Raw genomic sequence first — 23,006 nt, forward strand, 5'->3', positions numbered from 1 at the left:
AATATGGAGCATGGATGGGGGAGAAAGCATACACATCACAAAAAAAAACTCCCTGCCTGTGTACCACATCCCTGTTTCATCTGGTGTGTGTGTGTGTGTGTGTGTCACTGGACCAGATTTGCTCACACATGTAGAAAAATGTGTCTGCAAAGGAAGATCTGGAAGAAAATCTGTTTTTAAGTAACCTTTGTAATGTTTTTTTTTTTCACTCTAATTTGACACATTCCTTATGTTAATACTTAAATTATATCATATTTAGCTTTTTTATTGAATTTTCTTCCTTCATGGGTGTTTTCTTTTTAGTTATCTGAAAACACAGGTCTAAGGATGGATTGAAGGTGCAGTGCAGTTTGTAACCCCTTTAACCCTTTATAATCAGGTATGTTTTGCAACTCCACACCTTGGATCTTTAGACCTGTTACTTACTCAACACAGATTGATCTATGCAATACAAAAAATATTGCTAATAACCCTTTCAGAACACAGTATTAACAACAATACCACCAGAAGATGTTATTTTTAATGTTGTATCACAAACTATATTCCACTCACCGTCCAGTGTATTGGTAACATTGTCTTACACAGATATCTCAAATGATCTAAATGGCCGATACCTTGGGAAAAGCTAGGACATTTTTTTATTTGTTTCTATTTCATTTACTTTATTTATGTTTTTTAAATTTGGGTGAAGCAACCCTTGTTCCATGCAGTAATGCCACTACTGCAAATATTATTGCATTTAAGCATCACAATTGACTTCCTGTAATAATCCACATGGCCAGCAGAAAAAAAAAATATTGTGATTCTCTAGAGCAGAGAACTTCAACAGGGGGTCCTCAGAGTTTCTGCAGGGGGGCCTCCAAATTATTTTTTGATAGTTAAAAAAAAAAAAAAATTATTATAGATATACATTAACATGAATCCATCCATTATTTGTAGAAATCTTTTTTTTAATTTTTCAAAACATGATGATAGGCTTACTGGCCTATAGGTAAGGAAGCCATCCACAGATACAGGTACATTTAAGCATTAACTGTTCCACATTTTAACAAAACATTATGTATAAATATGTGCATACGTCGTGGCCGTTTAGCTCAGTTGGTAGAGCAGGCACACACGTACAGAAGCTTGTTCCTCGACGCAGAAGGTCCAGGGTTAGATTCCGACTTGTGGCAGTTTTCCTGCATGTCTTCCCCCCCTCTCCCTCCCCTTTCATGTATCAACTTTCCTGTCCAATAAAGGCAGAAATTCCTTAAAAAAAAAAAAAAAATATACATATATATATATACAGTACAGGCCAAAAGTTTGGACACACCTTCTCATTCAATGTGTTTCTTTATTTTCATGACTATTTACATTGTAGATTCTCACTGAAGGCATCAAAACTATGAATGAATACATATGGAATTATGTACTTAACAAAAAAGTGTGAAATAACTGAAAACATGTCTTATATTTTAGATTCCTCAAAGTAGCCACCCTTTGCTTTTTTTGATAACTCTGCAAACCCTTGGTGTTCTCTCAATGAGCTTCATGAGGTAGTCACCTGAAATGGTTTTCACTTCACAGGTGTGCTTTGTCAGGGTTAATTAGTGGAATTTTTTCCCTTATTAATAAAAAAGCAAAGGGTGGCTGACTCATCCTGAGCATGGTTACTTAATAGTAAGAAAGTAAAGTTTATTTCTAGATCACACTTAAACACAACTTAAGTTGACCAAAAAATGCTAAAAGGTGCTGTATAAAAGAACATTGACGTGTAAATAGAAAAGTAGAAATAAAACACAAAAAGAACATCACAGCAACATGCAGCAATTTACAAATCCAGAATCATAGACGTGATAACATGATGATGAGATTAGTGTGTTTAAAAAGGCCAGAAAGTAAAAAGGTGTCTTTAGCCTGGATTTAAAAACAGAAATGGAGAACATCTGATATCTAAAGGCAGATGGTTCCACAGTCGGGGAGCCGCAACAGTCACCTTTTAGTTTGAGACGAGATATATACTTTATTTAATCAAGAAATCAGATTGAGCTCAAGATCTCATTTGCAAGTGAGACCTGAGTACAAAGTGAAATATCAAACAGAGATACAATCAAGTGAAAATAAGAAAATAAAAGTAGACAGCACTATGCAGGCATACATGTAAAAAATTTAATACATTATTTCATACAAATAAGGTAAGAATAAAAACAAAATTTTAATTTAAAAAACCCAATCTATAAAAAACAGAAGTGAGAAGCGTGCCTAGGTTCTCACAGCCCTATTATCCCACATTTCTAAGATTTTTTTCAAAATTAGGCTCTATGTTCCCACATTTCCTTTTCCATAAATTTGTATCAGATTTTATCCCCCTAATGAACACTAACCCTAACATTTTTTGTGGGAGGATAGGGCTTAAAAGGAAGGGAAATGTAGGAACACAAGACCTCATTTTGAAAATGTCCTAGAAATGTGGGAACATAGACCCTAATTTTAAGAAAAATATTAGAAATATGGGAACATGGGGGCTGTGGGATAATAGGGCCTAATTTTCAGTGAAAGAAAATTCATAGAAATGTGGGAATATAGCGCTGTGGGAACATAGGGCCTAATTTTTAGTGAAAAAAACATTCTTAGAAATGAAGGAACATAGGGCTGTGGGACCATTGGGCTGTGGGAACATAGGGCTGACCCCCTACAATGACATTGATGCCAAATACAAAGACGTATGACTATGCTATGTACAAATGTCACAGTTAAAATGAATGAGGTCTCTAATAAAAATATTGACTCGACCCATTGGTATCAAATCAGTGCATTCATTTTTAGATTACACTGTAAATAATTCCTGAGAAATGGGGCGAAATATCTAAATGCTGTCTTTTCAAGATTTCTTTTTACTGCAGGGACAGAAAGTGGAAGCCAAATCCTGAGAACGGGTCTTTTGACTATGGTGTCCTTGGCTCAGGAGTGAAGACAAAGATCGGGAGACATTTCATTTCCAGGATTGTTCACATGCCACCGGAAATTCCGCCGGGTGTCCATTTCAGCCAGATGTCCGTCAGCTTCCTCTTTCTTTGTGGTGGTGTTCTAAACTCCAGTGGATTTATGAGGACTATGGTGAACTGCTCCTCAGATCTCTGCAGGGTAAATCCAGACAGCTAGCTAGACTATCTGTCCAATCTGAGTTTTCTGTTGCAAGACTAAAACAACTTTTGAACGTAAACGTTCTACCCAAAACAAGTTCCTCCCGAGGCTATTTTGCCGAGGCACCGTGGCTCCGCTCGGTGCTTAGCGCCGCTCAAGATGATTGTGATTGGTTTAAAGAAATTCCAATAAACCAGAGCACGTTTTTCTTCTATCCCGGAATACTGTGTGGACTAGCCAGACCCTCCTCTGGAGCGCTGTGGAAGAAGGTCTGGCAATGCGAGGCTAGCACTGGGGTGATGTGCTCACATGTCACATCACCTATGATTTCACTGTTTACACTTGAAATATGTGTTGAACAGTTTACCTGTTTACTGTGCAGAAAAGAATTTAGATTATTAAGGATCACAATACCACATCAGAAGAATCAAATAATTAATGAAGTTAGCGCTGCTGACGGTACGCTACGTGTGTAAACTGCTGCTGTGTGATGTTAACAGCCCTTAATAAAGTCAAAGAAAAGGAGCCCACATTCTACATGTGTTTATGACAGTGCCGGGTGATTTGAGCCTTGTGAGAGTTGGCAACGCTGTGAGACAGAGCTGAGCTCCGGCACGGTGTGACTTGGATGTCAACAGGGCTCCGGCCCAGTTCAACCACTAATGGACCTTTTTCACAGCAGACATGTTGACTTGTCATAGTAGGAAAAGCACAGCTGAAACTGATAACCTTAACGATGGCTCAATTCCATCAAGTGTCCCAGTAAGATATTTCAGGGAGTCCGTGAACAATACCAGGACCTCTCGTAAGTGGAATGCAGCCATCAGTAATGGTTTAATACCAGGACCTCTCCTAAGTGGAATGCAGCCATCAGTAATGGTTTAATACCAGGACCTCTCGTAAGTGGAATGCAGCCATCAGTAATGGTTTAATACCAGGACCTCTCCTAAGTGGAATGCAGCCATCAGTAATGGTTTAATACCAGGACCTCTCCTAAGTGGAATGCAGCCATCAGTAATGGTTTAATACCAGGGCCTCTCCTAAGTGGAATGCAGCCATCATTAATGGTTTAATACCAGGACCTCTCCTAAGTGGAATGCAGCCATCAGTAATGGTTTAATACCAGGGCCTCTCCTAAGTGGAATGCAGCCATCATTAATGGTTTAATACCAGGACCTCTCCTAAGTGGAATGCAGCCATCAGTAATGGTTTAATACCAGGGCCTCTAAAGATCTGAAACACCTGTCTATAGACTTTGTAGTGAGGCTTAAGCATGTATGATTTTGGGGCGCCCTGGTGGCTATACCTGGTTAAGCATGCGCAACATGTGCAGAGGCTCACTCCTTACCGCATAATAATAATCTAAAGATTGTATGATTTAGACAGGCTGTAATATGGTCCTGGGCCTCTGAAGGCCCAAAGTATGCATTTTAGGACAAAGTTGTCATTTAAGGCTATAGAAGTGAATAAAACTGATGGTTACACTTTACGTGAAGATTTCTACATAAGAGTGACGTGACACTGTCATGAACATGTCATAAACATTATACACAAGTCATAAACGTTCATGACATAATGCTTTTAGTAAGTGTCATTCGGTTTTTGTAATGACAAGTTAGGGTTAGAGTTAGAGTTGGGTTAGGGTTCATGTGTCATGACATTGTAATGTGTTCATGACAGTGTCATGTCACACTTATGTAGATACCTTCAAGTAAAGTGTTACCAAACTGACTTACAGGTAAAGATCAGGATTAATAGTATATCATCCATGAACTGGTTGATTAGGTATTATACACTTTGTGTGCATTTACCGCTCTTACTTAATCTGATGTCACCTGCACATCAGCCGTGTGTGTGTGTGTGTGTGTGTGTGTGTGTGCGCGTGTGTGCGCGCGTGCAGGAGAGGAGTGGAGACGTGAAGGAGAGGAGAGAGAGCCTCAGGTGAAACACAGGCCTGCCTGTAATTTATAACCATGACATGGGAGCCAAGTTTCTCTAAATGAGGCATTCAGATAGCCAAACCAGTCATTTATCCTGGTGATTAATACAAATGATGTTCGTAATAATAAATATCGCCGCCTCGCAGCGCGTAAAGCAGCGGGAGCAGGGGATGAGAGACAGAACGAGAGGGAGAGACGGTTCCAGTGTTTATTGTGCGACTAACATGGAGGAACCTCTCAACCAAGGTGCTCTCCGAAAAAATATCAAAATGAAACGGGTTCTGGTGTAAGAGACAAATGGGCCATTTAATATCGTCTTGTGACATTTTCATGTAATTGATGCAAATTGATAGTACGATTTGTTGAGAAGTGGTCTTTAGAGGTTTTTTAGAGGCTCACTATGTCTGCTAGAATTTATTTTCATATATATATCTATGTTAATCAATGGTGCCTGCCACGTATAAATACTTCTGACTTCAAATTGATCATTTATGGGCAGAAATTAATACAACATAACATTAAACAATGTACAAACATTTTAATATGACATTTCAACATTTAGGTGACCTCAAAGACAACAACTTTGTTTAACAGGAAAACTCTGAAGTCTATCTGCCTAGCCTTGTTCAAAAACACATACATTTAAAGCTATAGTGCGTAGTTTCTGTCGCCCCCCCATGAGGAATTCTAATTAATGACAACAAAACTGTCTGCGAATCCACATTACGCAAGCCTTCCGTGACCAGCAACTCATTTGGCAATGGCTTGAATGTAACGGACGTTCATTAATATCAAAAAGTTATGCACAAAAGCTTTAACTCCAGGTGAGATTATACTGTATGGCCTCTGGCCTAACAACTTAGATTGTGGTAGATGTGCACAAATTGTTGATGGTACATAACAGTTACAAAATGGGGCGACTGTGCCAGTTTTAGGCCAAAGCTGACGGGTATTGTTGAAACTACGTCCAGTGTAACATGACAACTTTTAAAAACCTAAGAAAAGAAAAATAACGAAAACTGATACAAATTCCAAATCTATATTTAAAATTTCAATACTAGAACAGCCTGATGCTGAAACTTTGGATGCTTATCCCAAATTAACCAGAGAAGGCACAACAACACATAACTTCCTGTAACTGTCCCTCTCTGTCACTAACTTACACACTGAATTAATTCAATTTGTGTGTAAAATGTAGTACCATTTTTTTCTACCCTGAAACCTGCCGATCTTTGTATGAATCAGACAAAGGTGGATTTTATGAAACCTCCGTAATAAAGGCAGTAACATAACAAATGGGCTGTATCTCAGTTCCCTTATTTGATACCTCCTCGCTTGAACCGAAAGTGGTTCTGGCGCTCCCTTTCGTCAAGGCCGTCTCAGAGCTCATGTTCCTGCCCCGATTAGCGAGGATGGAGGAGGGACGATTGAGGAGAGTTCTCTGAGGAGCGAGGACACACGAGAGCAGCCTGCCCGGAAGCCGTGCGGCAGCTGAAAGCCGCTGCTAACTCCGCCCATTCAGCCGATGAATGCACGTGGCGTTTCAGAGGAAAGGACGTCTCATCCCTCTAAAAACACATTTCCCGGTTTCCTCTCTCCTGTCATTATTTCCTCGCGTCTCTCCCGTGCTTCCTCGTAAAGGGACGGACTGAGACGGAAGGGGGAGGGAGGGACGTTAGTGAAGGAAATGTGGATGCGGTTTAGGAACCTGAGATGTACCCATGGAGACACGTGGGAAGGCTCAACAACTGACCACAGCAGTTCCACAACTCCAAAGAGCTGCTCCACTCTCTTCTCTCTAATTCAGACACTAAGCTGTGGTTAACTCATACATGGACTCCCCCCCCCCACCCCCTCTCTCTCTCTTTAAAATAGTCATTCCCCACTTCAGACTAGGTTTCACATTGATGAATGCAGGGGAGTGGATAGAATCATGCTTGTGTGAATGAACACAAAGATGGAGACGAAGAGAAGAGAGAAATTGGAGAAAGACACATAGAGAGAGAGAGAGAGAGAGAGAGAGAGAGAGAGAGAGAGAGAGAGAGTATGGGCTGATGTCAGTGGCTGATAAGGTTTATGCCTTCCTGTCATTTCACTGAAAGTAAACAGGCGCTGCAGCCCAATATGACATCACTAAGTAGGTTAAGCGTAGTCCCGCGTGGCCATCGATCATAACAGAATCTAGCATATTCTTGCCCTCACTAGGAGGAGAGGTAAAAGTTTTCCACTGTAGCTGAGATGACATTTAATTTTTCATATCTCCTCCGTAGTCCTGGAATGAATTTTGGCAGACCTGATGCAATTTAACAGCTTGGCAGTTTAAAATTGGGCAATGAATCACTGGGATTCAATGGAAGCCCGGCTGCTGCATAATATTTTTCTGTGTCGAGGGGTGGAGGGGGCAGTAGGGGTGCCGGGGGCGGAGTGGTCGTTGGACAGTGGACACCTCCCCGCCCACTTCAACCCCCCCCCCCCACTCCTCCAGTTTACCTCTGCCTCTTTAACACTGTTTCCAAATTCTTTATTCGCTTTTTAAAATGCTGCATCCATAGACACAATGAGCCATAATAAGACCATTAGTGCCAAGCCACTGATAGTCATAGTTTTTACCCCATGATATATTGTATGTATACTGTACTGTATATGTATATATATTTGGTACACTTTTTTAAAATGTGCACCCATGACTTTTCCAAGATCTTGTTTTTTTCACAAATGACCCTATAAATCATACAAAAAAAGATCTATTTTGCCCACTTTAACTGCGGACTTGTTGGCCTTCAATTACATTCCCGAGAACTATTTAACTAAAAAAAACAGGTAGTAAGTCTCTCTTCATTTAAAAACACTACGTATCTCTGATCGTTTGCCCAAAATGAGCCCGTTCTGTGTCCGAGCCAAGTGAAACAATTACAGCCTACAGCTAGCAATGAAAGAGCATCCAAACATATTTGCCTGGGTAAGAAATGTGCTCACAGCGCAATAACAGGCGCAGCAGTAACAGGCGCAGCAGGCTCGGCTCCTCTCATCTCTCTGCTCTCGGGTCCGTCACAGAGCCCTCTGACCCCCAGACAAAGAGCACAACACACACCCGCGCACGATTACATGCGCACAAACGCCTCGGTTCAGCACATAAAAGGCTCTCCGTGTGCTTTTAAAAGGTGAGGAGGTCCAGAGGGCTCGCACTGTATCTGATTTTTGACAAAGAGCAAGCTGGGTGGAAATCAATAAAACGCCAGCGATGGGCCGATGGGTCCCGCCGGTCCTCCCGGAGAGGCGGGCCGCTGAGCCGAGCCGAGCTGAGCTGCACCCATAATCCTCCTCCTTCTCCTTCGCTTCTACCTCCATCACACCCTATCACTTTCTTCTCTCTGCCCCCTCCTCCCCCCCATGTGTAGCCTTTTCTCCCCTCCAACCCCCCCCCCCCCTCTCCATCCCCTCCTCACACCCCTCTCCCCCCACTAGTCCAGATGAACCCAAACAAGCAAAGAATGGACTGACAACGCTTTTGACACCGGCCGTTTATTAGCCCCACGAGTCATGTTTAGAGCAGAAGAAAGAGAGAGAGAGAGAGAGAGAGAGAGAGAGGGAGGGTGGGGAAGGGGGGGGCGAGGTTGTTGCCGCCAGTCGGCTGGTTGGCTGAGCAGTGTGGTGTCGCTGGAGTGACCACGCTGCGGTGTCGCAACTTCGCTCTCCATCCAGCAGCCATTTGTCAGGGTCATCGTCAGGAAAATTAGGGTTTATTCTTGTAGAAAAAGCCTTTGATGAATTGGTTTATTTATATGCTAAAGTATTTTGCACCCACCTGCGTCCATCTTTCTTTCTTTCTTTCTTGTCTCATTCAGAACACTCGTGAATCTTAATATCATTTTTCGCTGTTTTTCTTTAACTTCACAGGTAAAGGAGATCATTTAAAATGAGAAGAGTTGCCGCATGCATACTGTATGTAAACAGCGGTGTGTGTCATGTGGGCTTCATCAGAACAAGAGGATCATGGTTACCCCCATTAACCCTGGTAAGGAGGTAGGCCTGAGAGGCTGCAAGTCTCGTGCTTCCACAGTGATTCAACAGCCAACTACGTTTGCTCTAACAGCCGTTGTTTAAACGTATGGTTTATAAGACTCCACTTAGCAGGTAAGTAGGAAATTGTTTGATAAATCAATCAGCATTTATTGATTACAGCTGTATTTCCAAAACTTGTTGTATTGTGACCCATTACTACAAAGCAATCTCTTCCTACCTCTTCCTCTTTTAACCCGTCACTTTTTAATATTCTGCATCCCAAGACACAATGAGCTGTTATAGGACCATTAGTACCATGCAATTGATAGTTAAATGTTTTCTCTTGAGCTAGGCTACTTTATGTTTTAGAACATCAATCTGCAGGTAGTCTCGCATAGCCAGACCTTCCTACACAACGCTGCGGATGAGGGTCTGGCTAGTCCACACAGCATTCCGGGATGGGAGAAAAACGTGCCCTGGTTTATTGGCATTTCTTTAAACCAATCACAATCCTCGAGTCACTGTGCCTCTCTGCAAAATAGCCTCGGGAAGGAACTTGTTTTGGTGGAACATGTGTACGTTCAAAAGTAGTTTTAGTCGTGCAACAGAAAACTCAGATTGGACAGATAGTCTAGACGTTAATGAAACGTCGTCTATATAGACTAATCAGCAGTTATTGATTACAGCCTTTTGTATTGTGATACCATTAATACAAAACAATCTCTTTCTCTGATGTCTTGTCCCAGGCTGCGTGTCTATAAGTTATGATAACTCATAAAACATTTTAGAGCGGGAGCCTGGGACAAAATGTGGGGGTCCTCTGGGACAAAATCATATCTAATGGCGGACCGTGGTCTAATTTGTGTCAGTTTAGGGGTCCCTGGCGTGAAAACATTTGGGAACCACTGCTGCTGCTCTTCACTCATCACCCACTTTTTTTCATCTATATGATTTCATAACATACTAAAAAGTCCCATTCGTTTAGAGTAATCACAAACAAAACTGAAAAAGCCTCAAATGAATTGTTATTATTTTGTAGCACTCAATGGGAGTACAGTTTCCAGTGTTGTTTTTGTACTTGTTGGATACAAATAATAACAAAACTATCTATTTGACCCCCTCCAAGACGACCCAAACACTGGGTGTGGACAGTGTCAGATAATTCGTCACACGCCCTGAATGCATCGGCCATGTGTCACTCTAAACGACAAGAAGTAGGGTGTTTTCACTTCCACCGTTTCCGTCATGTACACTGTCCTTTGTTTTGAATCCCCTTCTCAAACTGGATCAACATAGGCATGTGAAACGTTAAGGCAGCTGATGAATATGCACTAGCGTACGCTGAAACTCTCATTTCTAACATTCATCAGTCCATTTGGCTCAGTCTGAAAGGCCTGCCTGCATCTAAAACGCAACCCCACCCTCCACTCACAACCCCTGCTTAAGACATGTATTAGTCATTATTAAACATAATAATGGCTTTTATAAGTCACCCTTTGCCTCTTTGGTTGCGTGAATTATTCAGCCAAAGAGGGAGAGGGAAACATAGGGAGGGGGAGAGGAGCGCGGGCTTCAGTCAGGTGGGCCTCGCACCTGGGATGGCAGGCGACAGATGAGGCATTTTGTCTGAATTATTTATTTGATTCTCTTCAACTTTTTACAACTGCCACGTTGTTGGTTTTAGTTTTTGTTCCACCCACCCCTTCCGCTCCTCCGTTCCACCGCTCAGCCCCCATCACACACACATATACTCTGCAAACCGTCACGTTTATTTCAAGCGGCGTTAATTACGGTTGCACAAGCTGTTAAGCTGTCGTCTGACGATTAACAAAGTCAAGCTCCAGCCCCAGCACCACCACTTACTCTCCTGCTTTGGCAAATGGAGGGGTGGAGCTGGAGAACGCGTGTGTGCGTGCGTGTGTGTGTGTGTGTGTGTGTACGTCTATGTAAAAGAAGAAGAAAAAAATCTGCTTTGTGACAGCCATTGTTAGCACTAACAGTAGGGCTATAAAAGTACAGGGTTGCTTTTTTTTATTATTTCATTCTGTCGCAGCAAGCCAACAGACAATATGAATAAACTTAATTTGTGAAACGTCTCCCCTAATTAATTTGAAGGAGGCGGGGGAGGTGGTAGTGGTGGTGGTGGTGGTGGGAGGGGAGAGTTGGGGGGGGGGTTGCTCGACGGGCAGGGCATTTTAAGTTAAATCAACAACGTGCTCGTCTTTGAGCTGCGACTCACAGAAAGCGATGTAGAAACGCTCGCAGCGATTTGAACATCGGCTGTCAACCCCCCCGGCGGAGACAACATAGTTTGACGTTTGTCCACGTGTTTGTCTCTGTCTGTGTGTGTGTGTTTGTTTGTTCCATGGCTGCAGCGCTGACAGTATGCATATATATGTTAGTGCACAGTACACACACAGACCCCCCAGAGAATGGTGGACATATACAAACTTTATTAGTATATCCTATTCTTTAATGTCTTTGTCAATTAGTGGACGCTGCTGTCAAAGCTGTGTGTGCTCAGTCCCGTCTGTCATAATTAAAAGTGTGTGAAACTGCTTTTGGGTTAAGGGGGAGGAAAAACACTTCATGTAGTTGCAGCTGACAGTTTTCTAGAGTGTTGTGCTTTTGTTGTGGCGATTCAGTCAGTCTGCTCACTTTGCTACTCTGTGATTTCAAAGGATTTGCTGTCCCGTCATAATGATTAATGTTGGTAATCTAGTATTTCCTATTTTTTGTGATTTTTCGGATGAACAATTCTCAGAAACAACATTGTAGTTATAGTTAAAGTTATATATAGTTATTCTATTTATTGTTATGGGTTAACAGTCAGTTTTAAGATTTGAATGTCGTGAGAAGGCACAAGAAATGGACATTTAGGGCAGTGGACTGGTACATTTGTAATTGTAATGGATTAATGTGTGTCATTTGTTAAAAACTCATATCTTTAAGAAACATTTTGAGTTTTTTTTGATACCATATGTGTGATGTGGCTGTGTAATAAATGAGCTCAAACACGTGGCATCACGTCAAGACAAAATGGATTGTTTTTTTCAGCTTTATTTTGCAACGTGAAAGCCATTATAAAAGGCTAAAAATAAAGAATGTTGCATTCTATCCGACAAATAATTGATGATTATGAAACGGGTAGATCAAAATAAGGAAATCTGATTGGTTCATAGCAGTGCCACAATAACCACATACCACCACTATGACGTCTAATTCCTTTGCATAGGCCTATCTGAGAAAAAATCGTTATTAACAAAGTGACAGCTGGTGCCACAGAAGAAAGTCGATCACACGCACACTCTGCCATATGACACAGAGCTGGTCTAAAATTGGCAAAGTGTCCCTTTAAGTGTACGCTGTATTTAGAACTTTATGTTGCTGTCAGACAGCGCTTTCCGACGGGGAAATGAAGACGTTATCTCTGCTCTCTTCAAACCAACCAGACTCCTTTGACAAAAACAGCCATTTCCCTCGCAGAACACTGGAGTGCTGGTCTTCCACTGCCTCGACCGCTTAGTTACTTTGTGTTATTGTGTGACTTTGGCTAACCTGAACCCTAGTCTACGCTAGCTGGTAATGTAGGCTAGTTTTACCTATGTTCCAGAGCAACTGCCTCGGTAATAATAATAATAATAATAATGTATACTTTATTAATCCCACAAGGGGAAATTACAATGTTTTCACCTTACTACACACAGGCCTGAATTACACAGGCATGCTCAGTCCCTATACATGCACTAATGGAGAGATGTCAGAGTGAGGGAGCTGCCCATGGAAAGGCACCCCGAGCAGTAGGGGGTTCGGTGCCTTGCTCAAGAGCACCTTCGTAGTGCCCAGGAGGTGAACTGGCACCTCTCCAGCTACCAGTCCACCACCATACTGTTGCCATATGGTCTCTTAGCAGTTTGTCCAGGAGTTTATCGATATTTCAGTACTGACCAGTCAAGTTTCAATTTAGCACCGGGTCTCAATACCCATCCCGAACAAGTAAAAAATGAATACCTTAGCAAAGGTGTTTGTGTATAACGAGTAGTCTTATTCCGCACCAACAACAGCGGGGTCTCCCTGCTGTAAAGTCTACTGTGGGTAGCCTTTAGAGAACTTTCTAGGCCGAATTCCGATTTTCTTTGAGTTAGGCCAGCCGATACCGATTACATTTTTTCTAACCACTTTACAGCACACACAAATGTTTATTTTCTATCTTTTCTTTAATAGAACATTTTACACAGAACATAGAACATTTTTTGAACAGGTAATGGATCACTATAAAATATAACTATATAAATTACTCCTGGTGTGGGAAATTCACACATCTAAAGTGCAATGTTAGAACCATTTCCTTCTTTTCACATCCAATATCCAACTAAAAAAATGTGATTTTGGTTTTTGGTGTCGTCCCTCCACGCCCTACTTTTTCCGTGCAGGTGTTGCATATTGCAAACTTGTTATCTTCTGCACACAAGCTGAAGAATTTCCAAACAGCTGACATGTTGCAGGTTAATTCACGAGGTTCCCTACATGTGTGAGAATAGCGCGGAGCCGAGCACGTCAAAACCGGCAAATTCCGGTCACCGGCCAGGCTATCGGTTCATCTCTAGTAGCCTTAGAGCAAAGGCCATGGGGGTCATTTAAATCAAATGGTTTATGCACTTTAAAAATATCTGCCGAATCTGCCTTTTTAATTATGAGATACATTGAGTGCAAAGTTGACAAGTTGACAAGCTTAAGGAAAAAGCGTGCAAGGCAAAAAGTGAGGGAGTCAAATGATGTAATTTAGTGTATACACAGTCCAGGGCAGTAAGTGAGCTTTCAAGTTTTTCCTGGCAAATGATATTAGATGCAGTGACAGCCCTGCAGGTCAGCACATAAACAAGGGAGAGATGGCTCGGCTCGGCAACAAGTCCTACTTGCATTCCTGTCCTCCAGAGGGATAACAAAGAGCAAAGGTTAAACAAGTCCTTTCCAGTGTGTCAGTCCTTGCTCGCTATTTCTCACATTTGATTTCATTCCTCCCTGCTGAAGCAGCTTGATTTAATTTCTAATTTTAGATGCATTTAAATGCAGCTGCTGCTCACATGTTGACCATTTTTCCCATTCACATTTTCTACTTGTCTTGTGTGTGTGTGTGTGTGTGTGTGTGTGTGTGTCTTGTGTGTGACAGAGTCAGCATCATCGCTAGAGATGATGTTCGGAAATGACACGTTTCCTCACGACTCAGTAGCGTTCAGCGCGACCGCCAATCAGGGATCCGGCGTTGGGATGAGTTGTTGCGAGGCGGCGAGACGTCAAGCAGCCACTCCGGTTTGTCGCCTCATCTCCCCTCCTTTACTGCCACTTTGTAAAATCACATTACTCTAATGAGAATAGGAGTGGAAAGGCAGTGACAGAGCAGGGATATGGATGGGCTATGTGTCAAAGGCATTCAGATTTCATCCCTTCCGTTCTCTTTTTTGAACTCAAAAGAGCTGGGCGAAGGGGAAGTCTGTAGCCAGAAGCTCGCTGGCTCATCTCACTGCGTGATGTGTCACTGTCAAGGTTGTTCTTGTTGTTCTACTTGTTTCCAGTGTTGTTGTTTTGTACTAACTTAACTTTATCTTTGCCAGAGAGCTAAGATTGGAAGAACGAATGTCACGATCATTTGGAGAGCATAGTTTTAGTTGTAATCAAATATAGTAACATTACATTACATTTAGCTGACGCTTTTATCCAAAGCGATTTACAATTGCTACATATGTCAGAGGTAACACATCTCTGGAGCAACTAGGGGTTAAGTGTAGATATAGTTTAAAAGGGACAGTTTAACCCAAAATCAAAAATACGTATTTTTTCCTCTTACCTGTAGTGCTATTTATCAGTCTCGATTGTTTTGGTGTGAGTTGCCCAGTGTTGGAGATATCGGCCGTAGAGATGTCAACCATCTCTTCAATATAACGAAACCAGACGGCACTCGGCTTGTGGTGCTCAAGGCGGCAAAAAATACATTAGAACTCAACAGCAATGTCTCTGTCCAGAAATCATGTCAACAGACCTGTTTGTGAGCAGTTTCATGTAAGAACTATTTTCTTTCTACCATAATAGAATACATTGCACTGGGTTGCAGAAAAATTTGAGACACTGGACACAGGGGTGTCTCTTTGTTTCTAAATGCAGTGCTAATGTCTGAACGCAGACTTAGAACCATAACATTATTTTCTGATGTACAGGACCTGTGCATTTCATTAAAAAATTTGAGTTCTGCACTGAAGAAGTGTGGTGCATCACCATGCCTATGCAAGCTGCCGTTCACTGTCCACCACAAAGAAAGCCAGAGTAAAATAATGTACAGCTACTGTAATGGATTAGTGAAAATGCACGCCATATTTGCTGGCTTTTTATTAATGTAATTCTTAAGCCAACTTCTTTAACTTTGTATCAGCTCTCTATTTTTATTTTATTGTGTATAACCTATATGTTTTCAAACTAAGTTTAGCTAGATCTAGCTTTTGCAGCTGGTAACTAGTACAATGGGAAGACCTTTTCCAATCTGCAGAACTGTTTCATGAATCCACTTTGAATTGATTTTGCAATGATAAAACTTAATATACTAATTAATTGCTGAATGAATAAGCATTTCCATTCGGAGAGGTATATTACATGCTTGTGTTACACGTGGTCTTTCAAAAACAGACAAGGTAAAAGCAAAAAGACAGCTGTTTTGCAATAAATCCTGTGTTCACACATGCACAACTTACAGAACGCATACTGAAACAAGCCTCACAGCATACAACTAACAACAACCTCATACAGTGTGTGTTGCAGCCATGGACTGTAAAAATAATGGACGAAGATTCCGGGTCTGAAAAGTGAAGCCACTTGCATTCTATCTAACTTCCAGCAGGGGGTGACCCCACTGGCTCCAAAAAAAAAAAAATGACCCTACTTGATTGACTCATAATGAGTTTATAGTCTCAATCGTGCCAATCATGACAGAGGCTTAGTAATGTGTATCTGAGGCATTATGTACACTTAAATAGTTTTATTGTTTTCATCTTAAACTTTGACCCTCTCACTGCGTGTTGTTTCTATTGAAAGTAACATTTGGTGGCCTAAAAAGGTCTTGTTCAGCATTCTGCCAACCTAGCTAGCTAGCTAGCACTAGCTGGTATATTAAGGGATAGTTTGCCGATTTTCTGTGTTCTGCCGTAAATGGTTAGCCTAGTTGGGACCAGACCCTTCTCAGCTGTAACTGAGAGTGGGTCTGGGAAACGTTCATTGACAGTTCATTTCCAAAGGGGCGTCACCAACGGACGCCGCTCAAATGCCTCTGGGCGCATTGGATAGTCCAACCAATCAGACCAACGACCCCGGTGACACTGCGCTTCGGTAGCCGTCGTGTTGACTGTAAACCAAAAGCTTCTCGCCATCGCTGCACTATCGTCATCGCGTAAAGCCCGCCTCAACGGTTGTGATTGGTGCCTCGATTTTGGGGACATTGGAAATGGGTTTGAATGGGCTCTTCGCCAGACTGACTTGCAGAGCAAATCTCAAATTTGCCGGAAGTTCGTCAAGGTTTACCCAGGCTAGTACATGGTGGCAGAACACGGAGGTCTGTGTTTACCCGTCGGTAAATCTCCACTGGATGACTCGCTTCAGAAGGGTTTGGTTTGCTCGTATAGCCAAACTCGAGGCTTCAAAACGGCAGTCCACAAACCAATGGGTCACAGATGCTATGTCCACGGTTTTACAGTCTATGGTTGCAACATCAATCAGGAAAAGTAGATCTACTGGATGTAAAGGTCAGTGAGAGCGGGTCTGATGTTACTTAGTGAGTTTAGTGGACATGGAGGTCATGATCAAGCTTCAGTACAAACACGCACATGCACACGCGCACACACTCACACACACACACACACACACACACACACACACACACACACACACACACACACACACAAAAAAAAAGCCAAGGCCTGATTCTGACTGACAGGACAATTTCTCCCAACTCCTTCAATTGGCGATCGACTTTGTAGTAAAATACATTGCTCTCTTTCTCTTTCTCCTTTACGCTGCTGGTCAGACTCATAATACTCACACACACACACACACACATCGCACTAACACACAATGAATCACACAGAAACATGTTACAGCCAGGCACATGTTGTTGCAAATAGATCATATGCAGACTTGAGGATAAATACCTGGGAACAAGCAGGCAAGCGGTAAGCGACAACCGACACACACACACACACACACACACACACACACACACACACACACACACACACAAAATGTGTCCCAGTAAAACAGATGGAGGTCTTGGAAGGTGAAAGTTTATGTGACTCACTTGGCTGATTAGAGGGACGGAGATCTAAAAGTAATTGGCTCCTTTAACTTCCTCCTTCCTGTGGATTTACGAGCTTCTCTGCAAATGACTGGCAGCTTCTTTACTACGGTCAAACACTGAAGGATAAACTCACCCTGCTGGAGTGTGTGAGAGTATTAGTAAGCGTTGTGTGTGTACTGTATGTGCGGATGCTCTGGATGTTAATGTGTGGACAGAGGCGTATGCGCACACAGTGACTCGCCGAGACTGAAATTAACCTTACAAATGTGACGTGAAGCTTGAGTACATTTGAAGCTGATTCAAAGTGCCAGTCAGCACTGTGTGCCGAGTGGCTTCATCTACACACCCCCTGTCAGCCAGAAGGCTTGGGGGTGTGGTATGTGTGTGTGTGTGTGTGTGTGTGTGTGTGTGTGTGTGTGTGTGTGTGTGTGTGTGTGTGTGTGTGTGCGGTGGAGGGTTCCTCCATCCAGTTTTCTGCCTGGGAAAACACTGCTTAGCCTATTAGCACTCCCTGTAGCCCTTCTCCCGTACTGTCACGCAGCTTTTAGACAGCATGCGAGATGGCGACACTAGCCACTGCCACTTTACTTAGAATTAACTTCCGCCGTTGGGGTGCGTAAGACATGAGCGTTCCCATCCTCCAGTCAATTATTCATTGATAACCTATTTATTTTTACCTTTAGTGTCAGTCAGAATGCTAGAAATGTGCATATATTCATCTTTAATTAATCTGCGCACACAAAGGTGCCACATAAACACACACATCTAGTTCTTCTAACTAATGTATTATGTTTATAAGGCGGCAGATATATATATATTATTCATCGCTGATGTGAATCGAATGGGGGGGCCCCATCGTTGGATATTACTGTGTCACATTACTGTCAGATGCAGAGGGACTTAAAGGGGCCAGCAAGCTTCATTAAAGGTAGCGGCGGCGGGCAAAAGGGAAACAGTCAGGCGACGAGATGGGAATGGACTGACCGCAGAAGTAGAAACATCTACTCCAGCCCCTACGGCAGGAAGGCTGAGGGGATTAAGCGTAATGCAACGATCAGAGAGGCTACAGTATGTACACAGCGAGTGTAGAGCCACTGATTTTCCTTTTATTTGACGTGTCATCAAGGATCAGAAGAGACATCAGCACTGAAAGAGGAGAGGGGGAAAGCAAAGCCGCGGACTCAGCTAAAAGGTCACTCATGAAATATACAACACGGTCACAATATGGGGAAATGAGCCGCAAATTAAAACTGTAGATAGAAGTGTTGAAGGGCATGAATAATTGGATGAAGACAATCCTTTGTCTCACGACAGCTTTTAAAAATTTGATTCTGCAAAGATTACAAGCATGTACTTAATATGACAACTTCATGGTGCATGGCCCATTAGCTGCATTCCCAACCAACTTCCCAACTGCGGTGCCTACCAAAATGTATTACAAACCAGACCCTTCACACATTAGCAGCACTTTTGGAGCTGGTGAAGAGCATTACCAGTGAGGAGGGAAGCACACTCTGTTAGCGGTGGACACATTATGGACTTTTACATTAGGATTATGGCAACAATAAATACCATTTCCATAGCCCGGGAAAACCCTGATGAACTTCCGGCAAATTTGAGATTTGCTCTGCAAGTTCGTCTGGCCATTTCCAATTTTTCCAAATCGAGGCACCAATCACGACCGTTGAGGCGGGCTTTACACGATGACAATAGTGCAGCGACGGCAAGCAGCTTTTTGTTTACATTAAACATGACGGCCACCGAAGCGCAGCTGTCGCTGCTCCGTCGCCCGGATCGTTGGTCTGATTGGTTGAAGGACTATCCAATTGCGCCCAAAGGCATTTGAGCGGCGTCCATTGGTGACGCCCTTTGGAAATGGGCTGTGAATGAACCTTCCCCAGACCCACTCTCAGTTACAACTGAGAAGGGTCTGGTGTCAACCAGGCTACCAGTTCCATAAAGTATAGCACCAAAACTGTGTAACATTTTGAGCTTTATTTCAACCATGAATTTTCAAAGAGGTTTTTAAACATTTGATGTTCAGACTTTTTTTATTGTCTTTATGTTTCTTAATACAAGAGCCATTAATTGTCATGATCTCTAGTTGAGTTATTTTCTAAAATGTACGTATGTCGCCTGAAAAACTAAATATATTATCCACGTATCTTACATTAGCAGTGAACTCTGCTGTGCAGTGTCTTGAAGTTTGATATCAGTTATTCATACCGGGGCAGAGGGGTACTCAGGGTGGCCTTTTGCTAAAATGCCACAATGGTGTTAACCTATATATCTACACAATGATGAGTGGAGCCTCAGCTTCCCAATAAAATAATGGAAAAGGCAGAAATCCATTATAAAGGCAAATGTTACCTTTGCATGAGAATGGTGATGTGATTGCTCCAGCAAGAAATGTGACATATGGTTTTACTGGAGGCTGCTGCTCTCTTGTGCATGTAGAGAGCAATCTATACATCCTTGCGGCGTGTGCAACATCTTGCACGTGTCAAAAAGGATCTGTGTTTGTGAATAAGTAGCACATTTGAAGTGCATTGGAGATGCTTTTTTTTTTTAAACCTTTATTTATTCAGATTTTGCACCCTGTGCTCTTTTCCACCAGCACCCTACACTACATCACAATCTTTACTAAAGGTAGACTGTGTGTCCTATGGAAGCTGTCAGTGTATAACATGGATGTAAAATAAAACCTAGATACAGCGTTCGAGGTGGAGCCCCTTTGATTCCTATGAGAGTTGCTCAGTGGCAAATGAAGCCAAAAAAGTTCAAAGATCGATCGATACAATCAGCGCTGCTTCCGCACTACTGGGCCCATAGAGCAGGCGAACTAGAGACCTCCGCCAGCCGAGCCAGCTACTTCCGGTTTAGCGGTCTGTTAGTCTTGCTTTGCCAGACCTTCCTCTGCGCTGTGGAGGAGGGTCTGGGTACTCCACACAGCATTCCGAGACGTCTGTTACCTTCCGCTTACTTTGTGTTGTAATTTTAAACTCCAGTGGATTCATGAGGACTAAAGGTTAACTGCTCCTCAGATCTCTGCAGGGTAAATCCAGACAGCTAGCTATCTGTCCAATCTGAGTTTTCTGTTGCAAACAACCTTTGAACGAACACACCAAAACAAGTTCCTTCCCGAGGTGTTTTTGCAGAGGCACCGTTGCTCCGTCCGGCGCTTAGCACCGCCCAAGAGGCTTGTGTTTGGTTTAAAGAAATGCCAATAAACCAGAGCACGTTTTTCTCCCATCCCTTAATGTTGTGTGGACTAGCCAGACCTTCCTCCGCAGCGCTTTACTCAACTGAAGGTTTAGTACTGTGCAAAGTAGCAGCAGCGAAGCATGAACAATGTTACTCTTTCACTTCCTCTTTCCTAATTTTATCAGCCTGTTTAGGAATTGAAACGTAAGACCTTCTTCGTCACAAACTGGCTACCTGCCCGGCCTACGCAGCCGTTTTACATGATTAGTCATAAGTCAGTGTTAGGATACATAGTCCATTAATATGTCACAGGGTAGGATCAGTTTGGAATAGCATACATCTACACCATTAGTCAGCACCTTGCTTAATAACACTTATGCCGTGTTCATGTTTGTTATGAGGTTCTGATCCTAAATCATCCCGTTTAAGGGCTGCATTTAATCACATTATGTATTTTTTCAGTACCTCTCAGGCGCAGGTGCGTAGTAACAGTTTACTTTACAGTCACCTTTTAAAGTAAATCTTAATGCAGCATACCTTTAAATGTTACGCGTGTACATTTTGGAAGAAAGATATACTTTTACTTGGTTACATTTGGATACGCTCATCTACCTACTTATTTTTTTTTTCCAGTTCAAGTAATTGGTACATGTTCCATTTGTTTCCTCCTTTTGTTTCCTCCTTTTCACTGGCAAAAATAAGTTACAGCAGGAGATTACGATGAGGCAATCCATCCCTGGACTCACTTTTCTTCTGTTGGAACATCACTTTTACACAACACTAGCAGCTGAGCTCAGGGTTTTGAACGTTTGAGGTTAGAACATCACATGCATGTGCCGAAAAATGGCGAGCCAAGGGAAAAATTGGGCTTTACCGTGAGTGGAAGCCTATTATTACACAATACAGTTGATCCAGGTTTCAGTGCAAAGCCACAGCTCAGCTCAGGTTCACCTCACCATGAAAAAGTTCACTTACCTCATGCTTGTTGTGCAGAATTTGCATTCATGTGGCCCCCATCTTTTCAGCCAAGATATTTGCTGTGTTTGCCCAGTTTCTTTGCCTTATGCACAAATTGCAACAAAATTAGCAGGGGGAACTATTTTTAAATGGATGGTGTTTCTGTTTTGGTACAGTACTCTCACCATAGACTCTCTGTTGTCCAGTGTGCCGTCCTTTGCATTTAGTGACTTAAGTTAGGAAATAAGTAATTCCTTGTGTCTAGTCTAGTCTTTGTAGGTTTCAGTCCTGCTGCTTAAAATATACTGGCTTCTTTAGTAGTTGCAGTAGTTATCCTGTGCTTACTCTTTCAGGGGCTGCTGGGTAACAGAGGGCAGCAACCTTGAGACAGATCTTCTTACTCCGACTAAACGATGGAAGCAGAAAGGAAACAGAGCAGAAAAGAGAATGTGCTATTCCTGAGGAGTGTTTTAACACACACACACACACACACACACACACACACACACACACACACACGCTAACAATTTCTAAGACAATACACACAAAATGCCTCAGGCTGTTGTCACAGACACAGACATGCTCCCAGGCACATACAAACATATTGAAGCTTTCTCTTTTGCAAGCTGACACAGTAAAAAAATTACATTAAAAAATACACACACACACACACACACACAAGCAGGCTCTACTCAATTGAAACCATTCATACATATAGATACGAAAAGTAATGCACTGTAATTTGTATATCATTTGTATATAACACATATTTATATGCACATGCCACTGTATAAGACCATGAAAATCAGTGTAGTTATATAACACAGGGCTTTCAAACAGGGGAGGGGAGTTTGTGTCAGTGTCCTGGAAGAATTGAAGGGTTAAATACAAGACTTTCACCCAGGAAACGCGTGTTCGTGTCCCGGGAGTACTTGATGGGACCGGTGTTTTAACCCCAACGACAATCTTTTTTTACTAATCTTTACTAGTCGTGGCCGTACAGTCACCTTTTCCCAGCTAAATGTAACTGTAAAGCCGCCATACCTAACTGTCATGTGACCGGTTGTCACGGGACCGGTCGGCAGTCGCCGTAATTTCGTAGGATATCATACAAATTGTGTTGCGTACATTTTCGTAAAATATCATACGAATCCGTTCATGAGAATGCGATGCATACACACGCGCACACCAAAAGAGTCTTTGATCTTATACTATATGAACATAATATACCTAGAGAGAGTAGTGGAGCCAGTCAGTCACAGTCATGGGATGTTTCCTTCTTCTCCCTCCTCTGTCAAACTGCTCTCCACTTCCCCAGCCCTTCTCTCCCCTTTTTTATTCACCTCCCTTCTCCGCCACTGACAGTATCACTTTATCAGCGTATCTGTAATGCTCCTTAATTCAAGGCCAAGCTGGGCTGTCACCCTCGGGTCCCCGTGTCA

This window comes from Perca fluviatilis, chromosome 3 (genome assembly GCF_010015445.1).
Source record: "Perca fluviatilis chromosome 3, GENO_Pfluv_1.0, whole genome shotgun sequence".
Taxonomy (NCBI): Eukaryota; Metazoa; Chordata; class Actinopteri; order Perciformes; family Percidae; genus Perca; species Perca fluviatilis.